Source organism: Papio anubis, chromosome 4 (genome assembly GCF_008728515.1).
Source record: "Papio anubis isolate 15944 chromosome 4, Panubis1.0, whole genome shotgun sequence".
NCBI classification, from domain to species: domain Eukaryota; kingdom Metazoa; phylum Chordata; class Mammalia; order Primates; family Cercopithecidae; genus Papio; species Papio anubis.
Genome location: NC_044979.1, coordinates 40,707,986 through 40,735,945, shown reverse-complemented (window position 1 = coordinate 40,735,945; position 27,960 = coordinate 40,707,986). Strand labels below are relative to the sequence as shown.

At 36.6% G+C, this 27,960-nt stretch overlaps 1 long non-coding RNA gene across 1 annotated transcript; it reads right to left on the bottom strand.

The window, feature by feature from the left end:
• Positions 1-3,936: 3,936 nt before the first annotated feature.
• Positions 3,937-27,146, bottom strand: LOC108585138. The gene is made up of 3 exons (XR_001901147.3): positions 25,550-27,146; positions 13,864-21,335; positions 3,937-4,823 (listed from the first exon to the last, which is right to left on the bottom strand). It is a non-coding gene; the product is annotated as an uncharacterized LOC108585138 (long non-coding RNA).
• Positions 27,147-27,960: the final 814 nt, after the last annotated feature.

Sequence of the window (27,960 nt, the reverse complement as noted above, 5' to 3'; positions counted from 1 at the left end):
GGCCTATCAGAAAGGGATATTCTTTATTTAAGACAAGTCAGGACCCTGTAAAGGACAAGGTATGAGGTCAGTTTTTCCAAGGGGCTTTTATCAACTCTGTAGGTCAGCCTGCTCCAGATTGGATCAACAGTCCTCATTAATACACCAGCTCTCCATGACAGTCCTGGAAGTTTTCTCTTTACTCCAATGGCACAATTTCTAGTTACCAGAAACCTATATTTAAGAGTACTTCTCAGTATTATTTCTGATTATAAATCATCCCATAGAAGGATGAAAATAAAACAACAATTGTGGATGACAAAGGTCTTAGAACAGTCATACTTAAAGACAGAGTTGACAAGGAAATTTGGTTACTTCTGTGGCATACAGCAATTTTACATAATAATCACAATCACTACTGATAACATATATTAAGACATAACAGAATCACAGAAATCTCATACAATTTTGGAACACATACTAATAACCCATTTATATAAATATAATCCAAATAAGGTTAAACACCATTTTATATTTGACAACGCTTTCTGTATGATTTTTATTATACCAAATAAGCTGAACATGTCTCTTTTGGGCTTCAGAAGACCTAATATCAAAAATTAATGAAGTCAACAGAACTGAATTTAAAATTTGATACTGGAAAGTTTATCAAATATAAAAAGCTTAAAACACTTCATATCACATAATAGAATCACAGCTCATTGTAAAATAAGTCATTCATTTAGCCAAAATGATAAGTCAAAGATTTCCAAGAAAAGGCAAAAATCTTTATTCTTTGAGAGAGGAGGCCTTAATTTCCCAAACAACAAGCCCTTGAAAAGACAGCATGAGGCCAATTAAATATATCTCTCACATCTTATAAACAAATCTATTAAATTTTAACTATCTTGACCATAAGATATAATATTCATATAGTTTTTTATAATCTAATTTTTTTTTTTTTTTTTTTTTGGAGACAGAGTTTTGCTCTTTACCCCGGCCTGGGGTCAGTTGGCGGATCTCAGCTCAATGCAAGCTCCGCCTCCCGGGTTCATGCCATTCTCCTGCCTCAGCCTCCCAAGTAGCTGGGGCTATAGGCACCCGCCACCTTGCCCGGCTAGTTTTTTGTATTTTTTAGTAGAGATGGGGTTTCACCGTGTTAGCCAGGATGGTCTCGATCTCCTGACCTCGTGATCCACCCATCTCGGCCTCCCAAAGTGCTGGGATTACAGGCTTGAGCCACCGCCCCCAGCATATAATCTAATTTTTTATTAAATAGTTGGTTAGTGCTCCAAGAAAACCTTGTTAAGCTGACACAGGGGCCCAGATGCTGATCTTGCATTAGTGTGCTTTTGATATTAATGTTTAATTTATAGAGAAGCTCTGAACTAATTCTGTCTCTCAAAATTGGCCCTTACAACCTCACATGTCCACCTATTCTGCAATAGTCCCTGGGCCCAGAGGTATAATTTCTGGTTCTGTGTCTCATGAACATGGTGTATTTTGATTGTCATATTCTCTCAGGTCTGAAGATAAGGTTTTAATTGTTGTCAGTGTTAAGATTTAGCATGACTTGGTGTGCTTTTTAGAGCCACGCATCAAAACCCTGTAACTTAACAGCACAAGGACTTTAAAAGCAATACAGAAAGTTACATGGATGAGATAACCTTCATTTTTAAAATGTTTAAATCTCAGTTTTCCTAAGCAAATCAAAATTTAGTAACAATTACCTAGGAATTATTTTGATAAAATGTAAAATCTGTTAGGCCAGTTACCAAAAAGCAAAAAACAAAACAAAACAATGAAAATCAATCTTCTGCAGTGTGATTGCTTTTCCCTAGAAGGAGTCCACTTAGCGTGCAAGTCAAAACTAATGAAAATGGTACTTGAATTAGTTAGATATAGTAAGACTATGTCCTGGGTCATAAGTTAAAGTTTTCATTTTCATAGAACACATTTAAGGCCAAGAACACAGAATGTTATATTGGAAGAAAACATTTCCTTTAGACCTTTAAGGTAAAACATTTTTAGTTTTGGGCCACAAGAGTAGTTAGAAGCTGAGGGAAAAAATTACAGGAGCTGACAAAGAAGTTGAAGGAGAGAGGTATTATCTCAGGCCATCTTGAAGGAGAGAGAGCTGAAAACAGTGAGACAGGATAAAAGTTGAACTTTTAGGTTAAAAAAATTAAAATCTCTTGTAATTTTATTAAGCATAAATAAATACCTTAAGAAAATCTTGTTGTTCTGACCAAATATTTAGCATATTAGTGTATTTTTAATATCAAAGCCCAATCTCTAAAAGACTATTATAAATAATTTCCTTTTAATTATAGCCAACTTAAACACAAAGATTTTTTTCCACAAATTCTCCTTTTACAAACCTTATTACAACTTATACATACCATTTACAACATGCTTGGATTTGCTGTTTTGTCCTAAACATCCCTCATTCCTAAATAACCAGTGAGTTTACTTTAGGACAAAAATTTACCATACAAGATTCTTTCTCATATAAAATTATTTTCCTTTTAACCTTTCTTATAAAAAATACCTCTTTATATTTATTACTTTCTTTACATCTCTCTTATTTACTAGTTCCTTTTACTTTGTTTCAAAAATAACCTTTAAATAACCTTTGAATTAGACAAAAATTATTTTCCTTTATTTTTGGAAAAATCTTTTCTTATAATTAAAAAAAAATTGGAAATGACCTAGCCATTTAATAAGTATCTAGTATTTAATTTAATGTAAGTTTACATTCCAAATTATATGACAAGTCTATTCCATTTACCTAACTTTTTTATAGTTTATCAAGATTACTTATGAAAACATTTAAAGTTATTTCCCTGTTAACCATTTTATAGCCTGTGAATTTCCTGTGTTTACCTAAGAAAGAACTTTAAGGTTAAAAAGATGGTTTTTTTGTTTGTCTGTTTTTTGTTTTTGCCAACAATGCAGGATTTAGCTATTTTCATTAAACCAACAATATTTAATGACTTCTTGATTAAAAAATTATACAAACAAAGATAATTCTTTTTTGGGATGTATTTATAGCTTTATAATCCTCATAACAAATGTTGACACCTTGTAATATCTAGCAGAAATAAATATAACACTATTTGACCAATAAATCTAAACAATAATATATGTTGACAAATTTGAAGACATGTCTAATTTTATTTTACCAATAATTTAAAAACCAGCTTATTTATTAGAGGTTTACTTAAGTCATGTGAATTTGAAAAAGTATTTGGGCTTAAGGTTTCTATTTTTCTGATAAAGTATTTGACATAAACTTTTTTTTCTTTAAGTCAATAAATTAGAGCTCTTTTATATACTTTGGTAGTGAAGCATATACAAGATGTAAATATGCAGACGTTTTAGATACACAGGTAGTATTAGATCTTAAAGATTCTTATAGATTCATAAGACCCTTTTTCCGCCTATTTGAGACTTTCAATTTCTTGATAACCTGTTTCACTACCCTAAGCAACTGTCAGACAGATGGCCCTAAATTTGCATACTAAAGGAGAAACTCAGGTAAAAATCAGAAAGTGAAATTTACATCTCAAAGTACATATATACACGTGCAAACACACACACACACAGATTGAGAGAGAGAGAGAGAGAGAGAGAGAGAGAGAGACTGGTTTGTTAGAGGGAGTTAAAAATGAATTCCAAGTCAAACATCAAATTCTAGATATGTACCCTAGGATTTTATAAGGAGGCTAATATTATTTAGGTAGTTTTATATTTAGTCTCTGTCTTTTAATTGGACCTCTGAGTTCTGGGCAGAGCCCACAATGAAGCCTGGGTCTCCAAAAACAGAGACATATCATGAAACTAGACCACGTAATGTTTTTACAGTGCACTTTGTGACAAGGACATCTCTCTAAGTGTCGAAACCATGTCACTTCTATCTTAAACACCCAAGAATCGCCCCTGTTGTATGTAGTCACTATTTTAGACAAAAAAAAAAAAAAAAAAGAAATCAGGTAACATAATACAAAAGCAAGCAGCTTAAGGTCTTAGAGGAACTTGTCCGTTTGCGGTCTTGGAGTTCCACAATGAAAAACAGAGATTTCTCACCAGAATGGAGTCTGGGGTCTTCACTGTTTTAAGAAATTCCAGACTGTTAGAAATTATTTTAGGTCCCTTATGTAGCAGAGCGTAGCAAGAGGAAGGAGAGATAGACAGAAGTAAATGGAGAAAACAGAATTCAGTCAACTGAGAAGAAAAAAAACCTTCCCCCCCCACCCCAGAAAGAAACAAGATAATAGGAGAGAACAAAAGTATAAAGGCCTTTTAAATACATATATTTAAACCCTGCATATGTATGTAATACATATATATGCAGTATTATGCATATGTATACACATATACATCTTGGATATTAGCTTTTAATTAAGCTTTTAATCATTGAGCTCTTTAAAATATCCTTTTAAATCTCTTATTACCATATTTTATCTGGGACAAACTGATTTTTCAAAAGTAACACAAATACCAATCCAGAAAGGATTTGATTTACAAACCAAACTCAGGCTGCCATGGTGAGAGAGGGGCAGAACCTTAGCTACTGAACTGTAGCATCGAGTGACCACCATCGTTGATCTTTGAGTTTGGCTTTGCGAGCAAAAGGTGTCCTTGTTACATAAATAAAACCCTTCAGGTAGTCAAAATCTTTCTTTTTTCTTTTTCTTGGCCATTTTTTTTTTCCTTTTTCCTTTTTATGTAAACAGCTGTGGGAATTTAGGCAATTCAAAGGCTGTGTTCCCCATAATTTGGAACTTTCCTTCAGATTTAACCAAGTCAAGTAGAGTTGGTCAAACTCAGTGGGAGAAAGACTGAAATAAAACAACAAAAACAGAAACAAATAAAAAAAAATCAAGTAAAACAAATAAATGATCACACAATTTATATGATTATGGAGTGCTCTAATAGTAAAGAGAAATTAAGACCACCCGCTTGTTAATCTTAATTTTTAGTCATTAAGGAGAATTTCCAAGACAAAAACCACAATTCAGCTACTTACCCAGAAATGGGGCCCAGGCTGAAGACTGCTCTCTACCACCTTAGAAGCAGGGAAAAAAACTTTCAAACTTGCCTTCTCTGTAGGAAGTGAGCTAAAGCTCCAGAAAGGAGTTGCCTGCCTCTAACATCATGGAAGCAGGAAAACTCTCATTCTTTGTTGTAAAACTCCAGAAAAGGAGTTGTACAGCAAAATAAACCTCAGATCTCAACCAAATTTGAGATCAGAGATTCTCTGGAGTGGGGAGCTTCTATACCTCAGCAAATTTTCCTACTGGTTTGAGCAATAAAGATAGTTCAAGGGCCGGGCATGGTGGCTCACACCTGTAATCCCAGCACTTTGGGAGGCCGAGACGGGCGAATCACGAGGTCAGGAGATCGAGGCCATCCTGGCTAACACGGTGAAACCCCATCTCTACTAAAAATACAAAAATTAGCTGGGCATGGTGGCGGGTGCCTCTAGTCCCAGCTACACGGGAGGCTGAGGCAGGAGAATGGCGTGAACCCGGGAGGCGGAGTTTGCAGTGAGTGGAGATAGCACCACTGCACTCCAGCCTGGGTGACAGAGCGAGACTCCAATTCAAAAAAAAAAAAGAAAAAAAAAGATAGTTCGAGCTGGTCCCAAGCACTGATGGGAGAGTTACCAAAGGTCAGGGCCACCTCCACTCAGAGTCCCTTCTGATGGTCACCAATTTGCAGAACAAAAAGTACCTGAGACAGTTCCCAATCAATTTAGAAGCTTATTTTTCCAAGTTTAAGGACATGTCCAGGAGAGAAGTCTGTGTCTTTCTCCAAAGATGACTTGCAGGGCTTCAATATTTAAAGGGAAAAAGCAATCTTAGAGGAAAGAGGGAGGGTATGGTCGTATTACTGAATCCACATGTTGCAAGAGGAAAGGAGCAGGTAGCAGATAGTCAATTATATATTCATCTCGCACTCACTAAATTGGCACTTTACATAAGATAAGGGGAACATAGAGTAGCTACCTGTGGAGACATTTAACTTTTTGTCTGTAGTTATTTCCTTAGGAACAAAAAGAAAGGCACTTTCTTGCACGACTCAATCCATGAAAATAGGACATCATCCCATTTATTTATGTCTTTTTCAATGTATCAGTGTTTTATAATTTTTGGTGAACAAATCTTTCATCTTTTGGTTAAGTTTAATCCCTAAGTATTTTACTTTTTGTTGGTGATGTAAATGGAATTGTTTTCTTTCAACCTTTCAGATCATTGTTGATTTATAGAAAAATCATTGATTTTTGTATGTTAATTTTGTATTCTGCAACCTTGCTGAATTATTTTTTAGTTTTAACAGATTTCCTTGTGGAATCCTTAGGGTTTTCTATGATTATGTCATCTGCAAACATAAATTTCTCTTCTGATTTGTATGCCTTTTCTTATTCTTGCCTGACTGCTCTAGCTAGGACTTGAAGTATTACGTTGAATCCAAATGACAAGAGTGAACTTCCTTGCCCTATTCTGGATCTTAGAAGAAAAGCTTTCAGTGTGTCTCCATTGATTATGATGTTGAGGGTTTTTTGTTTTTGTTTTCTTTTTGAAACGGAGTTTTACTCTGTAGCCCAGGCTGGACTGCAATGGTGCAGTCTTGGCTCAGGCTCTCCGCAACCTCTGCCTCCCTGGCTCAAGTGATTCTCCTGCCCCAGCCTCCCAAGTAGCTGAGATTACAGGTGTGCACCACCATGCCTGGCTAATTTTTGTATTTTTAGTAGAGGCAGGGTTTCTCTATATTGGTCAGGTTGGTCTCGAACTCTTGACCAAAAGTGATCCCCATGCCTTTGCTTCCCAAAGTGCTGGGATTACGGGCGTGACCCACCACACCCAGCCAATTGTGGGTTTTTATACATACCCTTATTGTATTGAGGTTCATTTCTTTTATACTCATTTTGTGGAGAGCTTTTAAAATCATGATAGGATGTTGAATTTTGTCAAATGCTGATTCTGCATGTATTGAGATGACCATGTGTTTTTTTCTTTCATCCTATTAATGTGTATCATGTTGATGGATTTTTGTATGTTAAACAATTCTTGTATGCCAGGGATAAATCCCACTTGATTATGGTTTATGATCCTTTTAATGTGCTGCTGAATTCTGCTTGCTAGTATTTTATTGCGGATTTTGGCATCTATGTTCATTAAGGATATTGGCCTATAGTTTCCTCTTCTTGTGATGTGTTAGGCTTTAAAATCAGGGAGATATTGGCTTGATAAAATGAGTTTGGGATTGTTCTCTCTTCTAGTTTTTAGAAGAGTTTAAGAAGAATTGGCATTAGTAAAATGAGCAAATCACAGAAGGACAAATACTATATGATTCCACTTATATAAGGTATCTAAAACAGTCAAACTCACAGAGAATAGTCAAACTCATAGAAAATGGTGGTTGCCAGGGCTAGGCAAAGGGAAAAATAGAGAGTTGTTTGATGAGCACAAAATTTCAGTTATGCAAGATGAGTAAGTTCTAGAAATTTGCTGTATAATATAATGCCTATAATTAAGAATACCGTATTGTGCACTTCAAAATTTGTTTGGAGTAGATTTCATGTTCAGTATTCTTACTGCACAGACACAAAAAACTAACAAAGATAAAAGCACCACCCAGAAACTTTTGAAGTGACAGATATGTCTATTACCTTGACTGTAGTGATGATGTCACAGGTGTATGCATATTTCCAAATTCATCAAACTGTACACATTAATGATGTACAGTTTGTTGTATAACAATTATACCTCAAGAAAAATAAAGGTAGAATAAATTTTCCAATCTGTTTTTTTTTTTTAGATTGTCATCTATCTAACATCTTTTGCACTACTATATAATTCCATTTTAGAATTTGTGTGTCAATTTCTATAAAAAATCTGCTGTGACTTTCAAATGAATTGCACTGAATCTACAGATTAATCTGGGATTTACTGATATCTTAACAATATGGAATCTTCCAAATACATTACTACACTATTCCATTTGTTTTAGTCTTCTTTGGTTTCTCTCTGCAATGTTTTGTAGTTTTAAATTTAGAGGTCTTGCATATATTTTGTTATTTTTTTCCTAGGTATTTGAGGGGTTTGTGGCTACTGTCATTGGTATTGCTTTTTTCCTTGCTTGTTTGTTGGTTCTGGGTTTCCATTTTAAATAAACGTTGTAGTTTGAAACATTTTAGATTTACAGAAATGTTAGAATGATAGTAGAGTTCTGGTATACTCCTGACCCAGTTACTCTCATTGTTAGTATATTACATTTCTGATCTATTTTTGTCAAACTAAGAAAATTTTATTGGTGTATTACTAAAAATGGTAACTGAATTGCTTTTAAATTTTATTTTGAAATTTTTGTTGATAGTATATAAAAACAAAATTGATTTTTGTATATTAAAATTTGTGTTCAGTGCTAAATGCATTTATTAGTTCTGGTAGTTGGTTTATGGATTTCTCTGAATTTTCTACATACACAGTCATGAAACTGTTGAAGAGTATCTTTACTTCTTTATTTACAATGATTATGTTTTTTATTTCTTTATTCTGCCTTATAACACTAACTAGGAACTCCAGGCTAGGTGTGTTGATCACGTCTGTGATCCCAGCACTTCGGGAGGCCAAGGCGGGCAGATCAATTGAGGTCAGGAGTTCGAGACCAGCCTGTCCAACATGGAGAAATCCTGTCTCTACTAAAAATACAAAAATTAGCCAGGTGTGGTGGTGTGCACCTATAATTCCACCCATTCACGAAGATGAGGCAAGAGAATCACTTAAACCCAGGAGGCGGATGTTGCAGTTAGCCAAGATCCTGACACTGCACGACAGCCAGGGCAACAGAGTGAGGCTCTGTTTCAATTAAAAAAAAAAAAAAAAAAAAAGACAAAGAAAGAAAAGAAAACCTACTAGGAACTCCAGCACAGCAAGCAGACATCATGTGAGTAGGTATCTCTGCCTTGTTAGCAGTCTTATGTGAAAAATGTTCCTTTATTCTGTTTATGTGGTAAATTAGGTTGCCTGATTTTCAAATGTTAAATTAGACTTGCATTTCTGGAATAAATCCTACTTGGTCTTCTATAGAAATTTTAACACTTGTATTCTTTAATCAATCTTCTCTTGTGGGACCTTTGTTATTTTAAGTATTCTGGTATTTTATTTTATTTATTTTTTATTTTTTTGAGATGGAGTTTCGCTCTTTCACCCAGGCTGGAGTGCAGAGGCGCAATCTTGGCTCACTGCAACCTCAGCCTTCCAGTTTCAAGCGATTCTCCTGCCTCCGTCTCCTGAGTAGCTGGGATCACAGGTGTGCACCACCACGCCTGGCTAATTTTTGTACTTTTAGTACAGACGGGGTTTCACCATGTTGGCCAAGCTGGTCTCAATCTCCTGACCTCGTGATCCACCCACCTCAGCCTCCGAAATTGCTGAGATTACAGGCGTGAGCCAATGCACCCAGCCATATTCTGGTATTTTAAGTAGCATTGTAATAATTATCCCTGCAGCTACATTATTACATACTTTCATAATAATTTCTACATGAGCAATCCCTAAAAATGGAATTGCTGGGACAAGGCTTTTTAATATTTGTTATAAAATTTTCCCCTAGAAGTTTTGAATAAACATATCCCTTATTTCTACTGAAAGCACCTCCTCTGCAGATGCTCCTCTGCTTATTATGAAGTTATGTCTCAATAAACCCATGTTACAGTTGAAAAACTGTAAGTTGAACCATTGTAAGTTGGGACTCTCTCTACAGCATTTATATATATATAAATGTAATATATATATATAGTAGCCAAATCTGGATGCTATCATGGTTTAAATTGCCAATTTTGTAAGCAAAGATGTATCATTTTAATTTATATTCATTTATTTATTAATGAAGTTACACTTTTTTGCAAATGCTTTGTGGGAATTTCTCTTTTTTTTAGTGTAAAACACTTATTCATACCCTTTGTCTAGTTTGCCAGTTAGAGTGTTAAATTTTCTCTTAATGATTTGTAAAAAAAGGTTATATTTATCTTAAGCTTTTGTATCAACTACATGATATGATAATAATAGAGTTATTAAGAACAAGTTAGAATACAAATTAGAATCTCAGAGATTAAGGCACTGACCTTAAGTGGTAAATTGAGGATGATGCCAGATTTTAAAGGATGGTGAACACTATCTTCTGTAGAAAATAGAAAGGCTTTGATAGGGAGATACACGATATAACTTACGTTGTGGAGCAGAGGTCAGCAAACTATGGCTTTTGGGCCACATCCGGTCCATTCAGACTTTTGTAAATAAACTTCTATTGGAATAGATCTACAACCATTTATTTATGTATTGCCACTCCTACAACTGAAAACTAACATGCTATCATGGCAGGGTTGAATAGGTGCCACAGAGACCACAATGGCCCACAAAGCCCAAAATATTTACTGTCTCTTTACAGAAAAATTTGCCAATCTGTTTTAAAAAGATAACTCTGGCAGCTGGATGAAGGATTAATATTAGGGAGAAATTATGTGCATGAAACATATTTGGAAGGAAACTGTGCTACTTCAGATAAGAATGACAAAGGCCTAGTCTAAGGCAATAGTAGTAGGTAGGCATGGAAAAAAAACGAAAAAAGAAGACAGACATTTTGTATGCAAAATTAGAGATGAGAATAAAATATATATATATAAGATTTTTTAAAGAAGAGAAAGATTCCAAATTTTCTATTTTTGGTGATTGGAAGGATGGTGGTGTTCTGAATTGTGGTAGAAGAAAAACAATGGGGGAAAGAAACATGTCCAGAAACAACAGTGATTTTCATTTTGGATAAGCTAAACACCTGTAAGATAAATGCATGGGGCTTGCCCAAATTATCCCCAAACTGATCTCTAAGCAAATGTAGTTGTGGGGGTCACTGGTCTATAATTGGTAGCTGGTATTTTAGGAAGCCACCAAAGGAAATGTAAAATAAATAAAAAGTTCTCTGAACATCTATATATAAACAGTTGTTGAAACTGTCATTAATTAACACCACAGAAGATTACAGAGAAGTTCAAGTAAATGAACTAAGTCCAGATATATCAAAATAGATAATTGCAAAATACATAATGATGAATTTTCAAAATGCAAGGTGCAAAGGATGCTACGATGTTGTATATGGGAAATTTTAAAAACAAAATAACATATGTTGTATACAGACATACAAATATAGAGATGACAATACAACTTCAGAATATTAGGATAACAGGTAGGAGAGGAAGGGAAGAGGAAGGGGACACTAGCTTGATCTGTCACATTATATTTCTTTTTTAAAAGGCTACCAGTAGAAGGCACTGAGAGAAAGGTATAAATTGCCATGAGAAAAATTAAGAAAATACAGGTCCTGGACATTAGGAAAGTGAGGAGGTATGTTCTCAAAAGAAGAGCATAGAACATACCATCCAACTTTGCAGACAAGTCAAGTAAAATAATGATTAAGAAGCTGTCTATTATCAGTCAGAAACCTTTAAGACAGTTTCAGCAGAATAATGAGGGTGGGAGCCAGATGGTGGGGGGTGGAGAGGAGATACTTGGCACCGAAGGAGTGGAGGCAGTGACAGCAAACGGCTCACTCAAAAAGGCTGGCAATGAAGAAGGAAAGATGAAAGAAAAGACAAAGATACACGGTAGTTTAAATGAGAAACATTTAATTTATCTGATGCTTCAATTTCAGGCCAGGTAGGTACTCAAATAACTCATTTTTTTTTTCCTTTGCAAAACTTCAAGTTCTTATAGTAGCAAAATAAATATGTTTTTTCATTAAGGGATTATCTCCCTAACTCACATGTTAATATGACACAAAAAACATGAAGAGCTTGGTTCATATCACATAACATGAACATTAGTCTTGCAAAAGTTGAGAAAATGTGAGTCATGAGATGTAGGGATTTTCTAGGTGTACTGCTCACTCAGATAGATCCCCACAAAGTGGTATGTATCTTGATGCAGCCAACCACTCCAGGATCTGTCCTTTAACCTTTCAGACTTAGAAACTTAATTTCACCAATGTGAACACATTTGGCGTATTTGGGAAGGTGATTCATTCTAACGAAGCTCATCAGGGTCTGATATTTAAGCCATTTTATTTATTTACAATAAGGAGTTTGATTGCCAAGCACTCTAGACATAGTTAGCCCTAACCAGTGAGCCCAATTATCCCTAGGGTATTTGGGAAGCAAGGAAGCAGTTAAGGAGTTACTTATTGGAATGTGTAATGACATCTGGCTTTGATGTGACAGTCTCTGAAATAGCTATATTCCTGTTGAGTGGATTCTTGAATCGGCCTAACAGAGCATTCTCTCTTGAAGTGAAGGCATGCTCTTACAGATTTGCTTCTTCTGCACCTTTATTTCTAAATTTCCTTTTGAAGTACATATCCATTCCTTACCACTGTTAATACCTTTCTGCCTAGGAACAGATACATCTCTTTAAAATGTTCTGCTTTTCTCTGCACTGAATGCATTATGCATGTTATTGCTTAGCTTTCAAAGTTCTTTGAGGACATCTATGATCACTCCATATAGATGACATTTCATTTGTAATGATGACTTTTACCATTTCTGAGGACAACTATAATTTCATTGTTTATTCTATTTTTCTTCGGGTAAACTTACTTCTTTACCTAAATTTTTTAAAGGACACCTTATATTACTACCATCAATTACCAACCCAATTTATTTGACAAAAGTAAAAAAACCAAAAAGATAAGCATAATAAGGATACAATTATATCCTTTAATAATTCATTTGTTTCACCACTACCTGTATACTGATATGCCATCACTTATTATCACAACTACTCAAACATGATATTATTTTGTATTTTTTCATGCAGTTTGTTACAGTTCTGCAATCCTATCCTGTTGCTGATGATTGCAAAAGTATTACCTTGTAATAACATCAGCACTGCACTGACTTATGAAATCCTGATGTGAATGTCAGCTCAACCTTTAAAAGAAACTTAAGGAAAATATGAGTTGTTTATATGAAATGTTCCTTAGGATAATATCATTTAAATGAGACCAATTTCCATGGAAATTATCTAGCATGTCTTTCACAAAATTCTATAAAAAAGCTCTGACGGTGCACTTAAAGGGCTATCATTAAACCACTTATTGCTGTGTAGGTTCTGATTTTAAAACTTTTTCTCAGACATAAAAAGGTATAGTTCTTTTGGACCTTCAACATATTGTTATTTTGCACAATTCATTCTATTCAATTTATGTAACACTCTAAGACATTGTAAATGTCTGAAAATAACTATGAAGAAGAAAAAATAAATAAATAATTATGGATTTGTTGAAAAAGGGACAAAGGGTATATTTTCAGAGGCTATTTGAGAATATACAGGGAAGCTGATTAAGCATAGACAATCCTGGAGGAAAGCCTAAGAAAAGTTTCTCTATCCTTTTAGTTAGCAGTGATTGTGGGTAATGCTTTTTGTCCAGAAAGTTTGTGAGCAGAGTCTCCAGAAAGTAAATATTGTATTCTCAATCATAAGATTTTTAGGACTTTTCACTAAAGGATAGCAATTGTACATGTCATATAGTATTAAATCTTTATTTCCAAACTTGGTTTAGGGTGATATAGAAAACTTCAACCAAATTTTAAATAAAATAATAAACATCTTAGTAACAGTTTAGGTACTATAAATATTAGATATAGGGAATACAATTAAACTTAATATAACTGATGAGCTACGTACACATCTTAATCTCAGAAATTTTTTGCATTAGTTTCAAACACATCTTACAAAATAGTGGATATTTGTTGGTTGTTACCTCAGCATCCATTTCCATTTTTTTTCCAACCAAAACAAACCTGATTTCCTTAGGAGTACTTACCCAACCTCAGTACAAAGTGACCATGTAGATGGAGTGGACAGACCTCATCCCCAGGTTGAGTCCTGCAGAGCGTCTTGCACTTGACCACAGTGATTGATCCAGAAATGGAGATGTATCACATTTTGGCCAATAAAACATTACAGATGTGCTAAGGACTCCTACAAGTGAAGTTTCCTTGCTGCTGTGGGAGTTCCAGGAACTTTCCATGAACAGTGTGAGAAGAATGTGAAGTTCCTTAATGATGCCATGAGAAGATCTAGTATGAAAACTAGTCCAACATCTGGAGGAAGACAGAGCTACAAGAATCAAAATGGACTCAGTGTCCAGATGGCAACATGAACTGATGAATTAAGTCTCCCTTTCATAAAGCTTAAAATTAGAGCAGTGTGTACACAATTCAATTAGATGAACTCATACTCCCCAAGTTTTTTCTTTCATAATCCACTTTGGTTCAGGTTTTCTGTTACTTCCAAAAGCCTCCCAGTCAATGTAGGAAGGTAATTTGGAACACTGGAGGAAGTATTGAGGTCAGGAGATCTGAGTTCTGGTTTAGTTTTGCTATTATTTGTGTTATCTTAAGCAAGTTCTTTATAACAAAACCCTTTAACCACTGTATCCTTTTTACAATAGCATTCATTCTAGATGATTTCTATTAATATAACATAGAACAAATTGGCTATATTCTACCAAATCCACATATCTTTCTGAGTGTACAGGTGGACTCTATTTATTGGCCTCCAATTAGTTCAGTTGGGGAATTGTGATTCAGTTCTAAAAGATGGGATGTAGACCAAAGTGATGAAAACCACACCAAGGCCTTTTACTTCATATGATTCCAAAATCCTCTCTTCCCTCTCTTCGATGACTATGGAGGCCAAATACTGAGGATGTCAGAATCAGGGATTTCTGATTTTTACTAGGATTCAATACCCTCTTCCTCCAAGTTTTCAACTTTCACAAAATATTTACAAAACATTCTGAAAACTTTCTAATGTATTTCTGTTCTTCCAGGAAAACTTCTCCTGGATAAAATATTTATTAATTGCACTCATGAAACTGTCTCAGAATTACTTCACTAATAAATTTTAACAGAAATTATGCATGATTTGCAACCTCCACCCTAATTTAAACCTCATTTACAAAATGAAAAAAAGATCTTAGTGTATAGTTAACTGCTATTTTTTAATACTCCCAATTTGTTGTTATACAACATTTATTTCGTATTCACCTGGAGTCTGATGTGGGTGTAATAGCTCTCCTAGAATTTTGAACAAATGGGGTAGACTAGGGAGTTACAATTCAGGATGAAATAATCAAGGCATCCTGTGCAAGGGCTTGAACCTATCTCTCAGCAGATGAGAATCCACTGCAGAGCCTTGAGTGGAGGGTATGGCACATTAAGGGAGCCAGTCAAGAAGTGAAATGACCAAGAGACATCAATAAACTTCTCTAAATCAATGTTGGCAAGTTATCCCACTATCTCAGGCAGGAGGAGACATTCATTGATTAAACGGATTCTTAAGCCAATCTGGAAATTTTATATCAGCTTTCTAAATTGGATTTATTTTGTCTCTCCTAACTAGTCCCAGACAGACCTTTGTCCATCACTCTACTTATTGGATACAAGAAATAATTCACTAATGCTAAAACAGGATCCTTCCAATTCTCATTTTCTTCTAAGATTTTGTGCCCATTGAAAGTTGAGCCAATTGTGGATAACTCCATTTCCTTGCCTGCCAACCCAAACTCAATATAGGGAGAACCACCTCAGCTAGTTCTATTTATTGCAAAGATATCATTACAATGTAAACTCCTCAAAAGCAGGAACAGTATCTTATTTAGCTTCAGAGAGCCAATGACTATCTCAGTATTCTGCACTTTGCTCCACCGTTTGTAGAACTGATAATGGTCAGGAAATAAGGCTCTCTGTCTAGTAGCGACCTCTTGATACCCAATTATCTTGGGAACTGAAAGGGGCAAGAGACATCACCCACAGAGAAACTGAAAAGTTTCTGTGCAAAGAGAGATACTGTTCCCAGCAGTATCTGTGTGGCAATACACACCACTGCATATTTTCTTCTGCTTTCCTCTGGTGGTTAATGTTATATACATACAAATAGACATGTATACACACACACACACACACACTCCACAAAAAAGGTAAAAATCTTAAGAAAATGTGTCTTACTCATTTCTAATACTCGATATGAAAATAATTTTTCTATTTTTTTTACATGTCAAACTTTCGTTAAAGATTTCTGAATGAGTGAGTAGAAAAGGTTAAAGTCCAGTGCAACTATATTTAGAGAGGTTTTCTGTGTAAGTTTCTTTGGAGAGGTGTGCTGGGGGAGGAAAATTTCAGGTAAGTTGTGTCAATTGCTGCAGTTTAGGTTAGACTGGTAATGTCTAATGTGTTTATAGTCATCTATTTGTATGGAATGAAAGACTACAAAGAGGGTCTTTTTCTTCACTCATCCCCCAGGGTCTTCTGGTCTTCCATCTAAACACTGGGGAAGGCAAAGGAGGGCCAGCTACAACAGAAGCAGGAAGAGCTATTTTCACAAAGATTCTCTAAGAAATGAAAACACACTTTTGATTAATTTATTTACTTTGGAGACAGGGATTCACTCTCTCCCAGGCTAGACTGCAACAGTGTGATCACAGCTCACTATAACCTCGAATTTCTGTGCTCAAGTGATCTCTCATCTCAGTCTCCCAAGTAGCTGAGATCACAGGCTCACACCACGATGCTCTGTGGAAACATACTTTTTTTTTTTTTTTACCAAATTGGTAAGAGTGAAATTCCATAACTCCAGGTCCTTGCAAGTTCACCAGCCCATGCCCAATTACTCCAGGGAAAAGGACTGGGTAGCTTATTCCTTCATCTCCACGACTAACTGACATCATCACACCGTGAGTTTGGCTCAGGCTTCTTGAAAGCCACTAGGTCACTGTGGTGTTGGGGAGGAAGGTGAGATCAAATTTGTTAAATGTTTGCTTGAAGAGCCCAATAAGTTTGGAGGATGTTCAGGTTTATTTGGTGGTGACCACCTATGCCAGTCCAGAGACAGTGGCTGTTATTGCTGGATGACAGGTGAGAATGGCATCTCACATTCACCTAACAGTGCTCTCACCTTGGCTTGCTTTGAACCAGTAAGCAAGCAAGGCAAATGATATACATGAGATTAGAACATAGATTTGTGGCTGCAACAAGTGGGAGGTTCTCTCAGAGTCTGGGGATCTCACCCTCCCAGAGGAATGAATCAGTAGGTCAGAGCAGCTCTGAATGTGGGCTCACTCTCTACTTTTTACATTTCCGGCTTGATGAGGTAAGGGGTAACCCGCAGTCAAGAGTCTGTCCTAACACGATAAAATAAATGTTTTCTGTGCCACAATCAGATAACTAAGTTATTTCTTTGTATCATTTCTTGCTACATAATTGGGCCAAGTTGAAGTCTGGTGCAGCAGACAGACTATGGTCTACTAAAGACAAGAATTTTATTTTTGAGTAAACAACCCACTTTAGACCAACTTTGGTGGTAGCAAAGATTGTCTACCCAGGAATATTTAGGGAGGCTTGTGTAGATCTGTGAAGATGGGTAGAACCCCCATCTTCACCTGTCCTTTGCTTCACATAAAAGAGAATCAGGTGAAGTCAAATGATGACAAGGACTGGGGCTAGACTACTGCTCCTAACTCAAGAGACAGACCTTTTTAAAGGAAGAGATCTTTTGATCTCTATCTTAGTTTGGGTTCTCCCAAAAGCAGATCCTGGGGCAAGAATTTAAGTGCAAGTAGATTATTTAGGGAAAACCAGTACGGGAGTGGAGTTATAAGGACAGGAAGTGAGCCAATAAAATGTGCACAATTAAGCCAGCTACTGTTGAATGAGCAGAGACATAGCCCCTGGATTATCCCACCGTGTTGATGAAGAGGTTGTTATTTATAAACTCAGTCACTGACTGAAGACTGCTCCCTGAAGGAGTGTTAATTCCCCAGAATTCCTAGCCTGCAACACATGGACGGGGTGCAGAAAACGCCTTCAAATGCGGAGATGCACGTATCAAAAATTGAAAGTACACAGGAGCACAGTGAAGTCATTTTGAGAGAAATGGGAAATGGATATTATTATATACTAATATACCTAGAAGAGACATAAAACTTGACTAGGTAAGGAGTATTCAGGGCTTTGCACCAGCAGCATCCCTGGAAAGAATGTGCAGTGATTTCCAGGGTTCATGGTGGACTGACTCTCCAACAGCTCTCACAGGATGCAGGGTAAGATATTTATTTAAATAGAAAAATAAAGTCAGCTAATGGGTTTGATAAGGATATGGGCTCTACCATAAATATGACTTAAATTTGCAGCTACAAAATTTTAATGAAAATATATTTAAAGCACATAAACAAAACACTATGTGCTAGAAATTCCATTCTTTGCAATTAATAAACTTACTACATAAAAATTTAGCATTTTAAAGTAAGCATGCATAAAAGGGTCTTAAATTTTTTTTTAGTTAAAATTTAGAAGCCATATGAGCAAAAATAGCTTATAATTATCTTACAATTATGTGAGCTACTCAATATCCTTTTAAAAAGGAGAGTAAGATTCAGAGGTTAGGTAGCTGGGTGGCAGGTGTCAAATGCACAGTAAAACTGGGTCAGCCAGCTTTGAACCTTTGAACACTACTGTCAAACAATCAGACTGAAGCTTCTGACCCAACACACAGTGACACTGCCCACTGTGCCCTGGATGTCACCACAGGCATCAATGACATGCTCCTTTATGAATTTGGTCTTGCTACAACTGGTGTGACCATCAGAGTTGTTTCTCTACAGGATTTGCTGCTATGCAGCACCAGTCCTCAATTCAGTATCTGTGGTAGTCATAAGCAGAGCCTAGGCCTCTTTCACTGCAAGAAACATCAGAAAAAAAGTGCCTGATATATTGAGCTCTATCACCAAAACTTGTAAAATAGGGAACTCTCAAGAAATAAAAAGACTGACGTTAAGCAGCCAAAAGGCAATGACTAATGTCCCCAACAAACAGCTGTCTTTAATTAGATTTATCTTTTTGTTTTCAAAAAATCTCTACTGAGATTTTGTTTCAATTCATTGCATTATTTTGACATGTTGGTGATTTTCAATTTAGTTTCTGGTGCATATGTTAAAATGCAGACCATTCTTTATTTTTGATCATGCCACATGCATGAAAAATTCCATTATGTGAGTTATTATCACTGGGGTAAACTCTTGGAAAAGTTCCCGCATATTCTTTTTGTTATTGTTTTTCATTTCTTTTCCTGCATGTCCTTGATAGAAATTCTAAATACAATAGGAAGTAGGGTAGGTAGGGAGGAAACAATACAGGCTTTCTCTGAAGTCCTCTGAGGTTTTGTTATGTCTGGTTTATTCTCAGTGCAAAAGGTCATGTTCAGAAAAATGGAAGAATCATATCTCAAAGCTAGTCAAAAATGGGCATTATGAGAATACATGAGGTTGGTCAGAATGATGAATTTGGTAATATAAAAGCTCTGAAAATCTCATTTGTTGACATTAGAGAACAGGGGTCTGCAAACTTTCTGTAAAGAGCCTAATAATAAATATTTTAGGTCTTGTGGGCCTCTGTTGCAATTATTCAGCTCTGCTGTTGTAGCCCCAAAGCAGCCATAGATGATATACAAATTAATGGTTGTGGTTGTGTGCCAATAATATTTACTAACAGAATGATTTCCCTAAGGTTTGTAGTTTGCCAACCCCTGTTATAGAAAATAGTAATAATACAGATACTTAATATTAAAGAAATGGAAAAAATGCAACAGAGGCAGAAAAGTGTCGAATCTGTCTCTTCCTCTTTGTAAAGAGTTAGGCCCAGGAGTCTGAAGAAACAGTCACAACTGCTCAAATCTGAATAACCTTAAGTGATCCTTTGTCTATATAAGTTCTTTATTTCTTGACACTACTGTGAATTCTTCTTGGGCAACAATCTCAATGGCAGTGCAGTACATTGGAGCTTGACTGTCTAGGTTCAAAGACTGGCTCTGTTAATTACCAACAAAATGACTTCTGGCAAGAGACAAAACCTAAAGAAAAAACCAGCAGAAACCACTGGAGTGACAGAGGTGTGGAACACAGTAGGTACTTGACGAAGACGACTTAAGATTTAGGTAAAGACTGAACATGTACCACTCCTACTTGTCATGACAGTGGAGCATCCACTTCATAAGAATGACAGTATAATGAGAAAAACACACACATGAAATAATACTTTGAAGAAACTCACCTTTTACTTAATATCACCACACAGGAAATTCTGGGTAGAAGTTTAGAATTCAGAAAGACTTTGTGCCACAGAGAAAGACTGCCACGAGCAATAGTACTTAAGTTGTTTAGAATGAATAAAAAATGTTCAAAATCTCCTATGTACAGTACACTTTCTCGGTGACTTTGGTCAGTGACTTTTATCCAGGAAGACAATAAATTAAGAGGTTGCATACGTGTATCACTTTTTATTCCTTCCATAACAAATCGCCACAAACTTAGTGGCTTGAAACAACAAAACTTTATCAACTTACAATTCTGTAAGTCTGATACAGGTCTGACTGGACTTAAATCAAGGTGTTAGCAGAATGTATGCCTTTCTGGAGGCCCTAGGGAAGAATCCATTTCCTGCTTACTTAGATGTTGGCAGAATTCAGTTTCTTGCTGTTGTAGGACCAAGATTCCTGTTTTCTTGCTGGCTATAAACTAGGAGCTGTTCTCAGCTTCTAAAGATAACCACATTTCTTGGCTCATAGCCCTCTTCCTCCAACTTCAGAGCCCATCAACAGCAGGACAAGTCTTTTCATGTCACATCTCTCAGACCCACTCTTCTGATTCCCTCTTCCGCATTTAATGACTCATGACGAGAGGGGCCACCTGAGTAATCCAGAATAACCTCACCATCTCGAGGTCTTTACCCTCAATCACATTTGAAAAGTGCTGTTTGTCATGTAAAGTAACAATCACAGTTACCAGGGAATAGGATGTGGACATCTTTGGGGGTTAGGGGGGTAGGAGAGATTATTCTACCTTCCACAATATCCTAGTTGCCTTTCCTATTCTTCCCATCGGTAGTGACATCTGAAAAATGTCAACCTACCTTTGAGTATTTGGACTCAAAGGTATATATATTCCTTCAGATTTCTGAAAAAGTCTACATACGACTGCAATGATATATCCATGGATATGCACCGATCATATGTACATATAAACTCAAAATTCTGTCTTTCAAGTAGAACAGTTACTTTTATTAATTATTGTAAGATGCGCTGAACTAGAATCCAGGAGGCCTTGATTGTAGGTTCTACTATGTAACCCTAAAAGAGTCACTGAACTTATTTGGGACTCAGTTTCCTAATCCACATGATACAGAATGTAAACTTGAAAATTCCTAGGTTCCCTTTTAGCTCTAAATATCTGTGATCCATGGTCTGAAAGAAAAAGGGTGGAGGTGGGAGAGTCATTCTGATTTGTTACAAAAATGAAACAAAACTTATATAATGAGAATTTATCAGAAATAAGGGAAAGCTCTGATATTTTTTCTGCCTCACATGTTTTCAATTAAATTTAAAAAAATATTTAGGGGGTACAAGTGCAGGTTTCTTACATGCATATATGAAATCTAGGCTTTTAGTGCACACGTCACCTGAGTAGTAAGAGTTGTACCCAATAAGTAATTTTCAACCCTCATTTGCTCCCCATGTGTTTTAAGGTAATTGCAAGCATTTGCTTTCCATTGATCACTCAAGGTTATTTATGTTTAGCTTTTGTCAATATAATTCTTATACTTCACTCTCACTATTCCATTTGCATTTTTATACCTTCTTACATTATTCATCTCATTGCCTAACCTCAGTATTTTTCTCCAAAAAAAAAAAAAAAAAAATCAATAAATTAGCTTTGCTCTCCCTTGCCATACAATATCTGCAACAAGTCCAAATCAATCTATTCCTTCTGTGTGGATTATAACATTAAGGAATGAATTCAGACTGAAGATCCTAGCGACCTAAGTAATTTCTGACATCAATATTATTTTCCAATTTTGGCATGCAAAAATTCAATGGAAATGACAATATAATTTGACCTGTACTGCAATCCAAGCTACTAGAGACAATTTTAAAAAGCCAAGCAAAACAATAAAAAAAGAAAGCAAATGTACTTAGCTTAAAATAAAGTTCCCTAATCTGGTTCACTATAGTGATAACACATACATGGTAATTTATTTTTTAAAAATAAATATTGAAAAATGATCAGGTGTGGGTGTTCCATTTGGATTAGTCATATGCTGTATGTGCTATTTAAATAAAGCTGTCCCAACTTATATGAATTGAAGTACCCTTCTAGGGCAAAGTCAGAGGTGGAAGAACTGTCTACCTAAAGAATTACTTGGTGCTAAAGGACAGTGTGAACCACAGAGGGAGGTAAGTAAAACAGGGGCAGGATGACGTTATTTAAATTCCAGATTCTCAGTGGAATACCAACATAGTCTGTTACGCTACAGTACTGTCTTTTTATTTTTTATTTTTGAGAAAGGATCTGCTCTGTCACCCAGGCTGGAGTGCAGTGAGAAGATCTTGGCTTACCACAACCTTTGCCTCCTGGTCTCAAGCCATCCTCCCACTTCAGCCTCCTGAGTAGCTAGGACTAGAGGTGTGCATCATCATGCCTAATTTTTTGTAGAGACAGGGTTTCACCACATTGCCCAGGCTGATCTGGAACTCCTGAGCTCAAGTAATCCTCCTGCCTTGGCCTCCCAAAGTGCTGGGGTTAAAGGCATGAGTCACTGCACCCAGCCGAGCACTGTTTTTTAGAGTACACATGAAATCACATGAGATCGTTAAATCGGAGAGTAATGTTAGAATAATAAGGAAAGTGGGTTGGTTCATACATAATTTTTCATAGCACTTTAATGCTTTGTAGTACAAAGACACGATAGCTGAAGTACAACTACTGCACTTAGTTTTGTGATTGCACCAGGCCTGGGGGAATACAGCACTCAAATGATGACCTTTCATGGTGTGGGACCCCATTCTTCCCTGGGCTTGGTTCAGCCACGTGCTCCATTTTGATAGGGCTTATTTTGCAGCTCCCTCACATCTTTGGGCAAAAGCGACATCAGACAATCAGTCAGAGCCATCCATCTCTGGCAACTCTACATTTCCTGCAAAGTTTGCAACTGCTTCCATCTGCAACTTCTGATGATCTGCTGCCCTTGTTTCCATCACTCATCAGTGTCTACCCTTCTGTAAACTGTCATTCTTTAAGCAACCTTCAACTTTTTAAAAAAGGTAAAACTCTTTAAGTTAATATAACATTGCTTTATTTGTTAGGAGTTTTACACGTCCTTTTAAATGAACTACTATTTTCATTTGGGTTGTTACTGTCTGTTAATACTACAGTTGAGTCGTTGCGAGACTTTGTTGTGTATTAGTTACGTAGGGATGTTTTAGAATACTGAGGCCCAGCTTCTCCCCTCATTCCATTTAATTCAGAATGTCTTGGGTGTGGGAGCCAGGTATCAGTTTTTAAAGATCGTATCAGTAAGTAGCAAAGTTTGGGAACCACCGCTCAGTTGTTCTGAGGTTCAGAGGGCTTTCCCAGACTTATTTTTCCCTTAGGCTCTTAAGTGAGCCATTTTCTTAAAATGTGAAGATCTTCAGGAATGTATTATACATAGCATATTATAGCCAGAATGTTTTGTCATTTTTTGGTATCTGCTATGGTCTGGATAGTGGTGTCTTCCAAAATTCATATCTTGGAACCTAATATCCAATATGATTGCATTAAGACGTGGGGTCTTTTGGGAAGTAAGACGTGAGGGCGCTGCCCTCATGAATAGGATTAGTGCCCTTACTGAAGAGGTTGAAAGGAGCTGCCTTGCCACCTTCTGCCATGTGAGGATGCAGCAAGAAACTGTCATCTATAAGGAACAGGCCCTCATCAGACACAGAATCTACTGTTGCTTTGATCTTGCATTTCTCAGCCTCCAGAACTGAAAAAAATAAATTTTTGCTGTTCATAAATTGCCCGATCTAATGTATTTTGTTACAGCAGCCCAAACAGTTTCCAAAATAAAAATAATGTAAAGGGAGAGCAGGATTTGGGAAGTGAAAATGGCTGGTTAAAAAAAAAAATTTTTTTTTCTTTTTTTTTGAGACCAGTCTCAGTCTGTCGCTCAGGCCGGAGTGCAGCAGCATGATCACGGCTCACTGGGCTTAAGTGATCCTCCCACTGCAGACTCCCAAGTACCTGTGAACACAGGTGTGGGCTACCATGTGCAGCGAATTTTTGTATTTTTAGTAGAGATGGGGTTTCCCCACGTTTCCCAGGCTGGTCTTGACCTCCTGGGCTCAAGCAATCTGCCCACCTTGGCCTCCCAAAGTGCTGGGAATACAGGTGTGAGCCACTGCACCTGGTCTAAAAATTTTAATAATAAAAATCAATTTTAAAAACACCATAAAGAATGCATAAAAGCATATGTATTTTATTAGTATATATTGCCCTGTATGAGGTGAAACAGAGGGCCTCCTAAGATATACTGGCTCTCCAGATCTTTAAGGTAAAGTATATGCCCATGTATGTATCACCAGTATGTTCTGTGGCCTCGCCATTGGCTAGTGAGCAAAGTGTATTATGTTTACATAGTTCTACAGATTGGCCCCATCTAGTTTGTTAACAAGCAGTCTTGCCTTTTCCTGTGTCTCCCTAATCTTGCTAACTTCTGATTCACCAACTGCCATCACTATGCCACCTAGGATTTGCTGTTTGCCTTTTCTTTTTCATTTTTAGATGGGGTTTCACTTTATTACTCAAACTGGAGGGCAGTAGCTCCAACATGGCTCTCTGCAGCCTCAACCTCCCTGCTCAAGCTATCCTCCTGCCTCAGCCTCCCAAGTAGCTGGCACTACAGGTGCATGACATCACACCCAGCTAATTTTTTATTTTTTTGGTGGAGATGGGGTTTTGCCATTTTGCCCAGGCTAGTCTCAAACTCCTGGACTCAAGCAATCTTCCTACCTCAAGCTCCCATAGTGCTGAAATTATACATGTGAGTCACTGGGTCTGGCCTCATTACCTTTCTTAGGCTCTGTCTTCACATCACATTTTTTTCTGCCTCTCCATTCTTTTATTATTATTTACTTAATAACCTCTGTGAGCACAGAATACGCTTCTCCATTCTTATTGCTACAAATCAGAAACTCATACCTCAACTCCTGCTGGCCTTTTTATCTTCAGTTTTTACCTCTGCTAAATATTCATGTCAGGACCAAGCGTAACGATTCACGCCTGTAATCCCAGCACTTTGGGAGGACGATGTGGGCGGATCACCTGAGGTTGGGATTTTGAGACCAGCCTGGCCAACATGGTGAAACCTCGTCTCTACTAAAAATACAAAAATTAGCCAGGCGTGGTGGTGCATGGCTGTAATCTCAGCTACTCGGGAGGCGGAGGCAGGGGAATCGCTTGAACCAAGGAGGCAGAGGTTGCAGTGAGCCGAGATCCGCACCACTGCACTCCAGCCTGGGTGAAAAAATGAGACTCCATCTCAAAACAAAAACAAAAACAAAAACAACCAAGCATTAATGTCAGGTTATTTTCCTAAAGTATATTTGCACTTCTTCTCAAGCACTGATTTAAGTCTTACCTTTTTTGTAAAACCTTCTAAGATTCAAACTCATATCCATCTTTCCCTTCCTTAAGCACTTAAAATGTGCACAGCTGCATCTGTCCAATCATAAAAAACGGCAGTGAACAAAACACCGTACTGGAATAAGCTTTGAGACTTGAAAAAAAAAAAAAAGAAAAAAAAAAAGGTTCTTTATGGTATACCCTATGTCCTTGAATAATAGTGTATACTTACTATGTATCAGGCTCTTCAAGTATTGCTTTTAGTTCCTCAACAATTAGATGTAGTTGTCCCCATTTTACAGATGGGGAAACAAGGCACAGAAAGTTAAGTTGCTCAAAGTCACACAAATAAAAATTCAGGCAGTTCTTGAGTCAGTGTTCTTAATAATGATCCTAAACTGCTTCTCGATTAACAAATCACTTATATTTGATTTTTTCTGTCCCTTAAGTAATGGAGTTAAATCTACCTGTCTTTATTACCCTAAATGAAAGACATAAGTAAAGCACTTTGTAATGCATAGTGTTAAGTGAAGACTATTAAAAACCTTTATTTATAATTTGTAATATTCTTTTTTTTATGCAATAATTATTTCATTTTTATACGTAAAGGTCTGTAATTATTCAGGAATTTCTTTGTAAGTAGAGACGCATGATCTACTTACGTCCTTTTCTGCCTAGGAGAACTCTGGTTAGATCAATTCAATATTTATTACTGATTGGTTAACACCCTTGCAACTTGCAGGGAAGTAAAGCATAAACACATAAAAGGAAATAAAAGTTCCCATAAGGTTAAAAATATTATTTTATTTTAAAAATTTTATTTAAAAAATTGTGATAGTTTTCCATAAACTATTCAGAGAAGGGCAAATTCAGTTTCCTCAGATTCTACCAGAAGTCTGATCCTTTAGGTTAATGTTTTCTGCTCAAGATTTAGATTCAGAAGTAATGGAATAAAATTATCTATTACAAGCATACTTTGGTTGATACTTTATCAGTGATATGTCACTTAAATAAGCATTACTTTGAGAGATTTGGACTTAAGGGGCAAGTTTCACCGTTAACTCTTAATTTTTTAGTAGTCAGATGTTTATATATGTATCAGTTTTCCCTTGCTGGAGCTTTAACGTAATTCTCCTTTATGAGATGCTAAGCTCTCTACATTCACGTACTCCCAAGGGTGCACGGCTAATATAGATAAATCATACATGTAATGTTTGCATCCAGATGTAATTCACTTTTTGTCTTAATAACTGGACTTTTATCTATCCAGAGGCTTTCTCGTTACATCTGTGATCCTTATAGACTACACAAAACATAGCAGTTTTAAGACACAAGCAAAAAAGTTTCCAGCCAGAGATTTTGTGATGCTCCATAAACACTGTACATCTGTTATTTATCTGGCATATTACTTTAATGACAACTACACAAGGCCACAGACTTACAATGTATTTATGATGCAAGTAGTTTCGTAAGCTACCATATAATGTTAAACATTTTCAAAACAAAAGCACACTCTTAGTGATGACAAGCTGTAGGGAGTATTTATTTTTTTACTTTTATTTTTTATTTTTATTTTATTGAGATGGAGTATCGCTCTGTCGCCCAGGCTGGAGGGCAGTGGCACGATCTCCGCTCACCGCAACCTTAGCCTCCCAGGTTCTAGTGGTTCTCCTTCCTCAGCCTCCCTAGTAGCTGCGACTACAGGCACCCGCCACCACGCCGGCTAATTTTTGTATTTTAGTAGAGACGGGGTTTCACCATGTTGGCCAGGATGGTGTTGATCTCTTGACCAAGTGATCCGCCCGCCTCGGCCTCCCAAAGTGCTAGGATTACAGGTATCAGTCACTGTACCCGGCTTTATTTTTATAACATCACACAGAGGTTAGTTTTTATGTTTTTGTTTTTGAGATGGAGTTTCGCTCTTGTCACCCAGGCTGGAGTGCAATGGCGTGATCTCAGTTCACTGTAACCACCGCCTCCCGGGTTCAAGCGATTCTCCTGCCTCAGCTTCCAGAGTAGCTGGGATTACAGGCACACACCAACACTCCCAGCAATTTTTTTTGTTTTAAACAAAACTCCTAACACCTCGTTAATCATTAATTAGTCTTTGGGTTTTGATTCAACTCCTAACATTTGCAAATCACACAATTATCTTTGTTCTTTCATTTGTGGAAGACACTTTCATTTGTTACCCTGCGAATATGAGACATTCACAATCTAATTCCTGACTACATTTGATTTCAAACAGATCGGAATAACTTCCAGAATATAAAATATTAACTATTTGGGAGTCATCTTGTAGGTATCTTGTGGGTATGCTCTAATTAAGAAATGCTTCCTCTTCCCAGGAAAACTGCTGACATTGCAAGAGTTATTCCAAAGCCACAATTCTTAAGAAAATACATGTTTAACCTAAATCATAAAGAT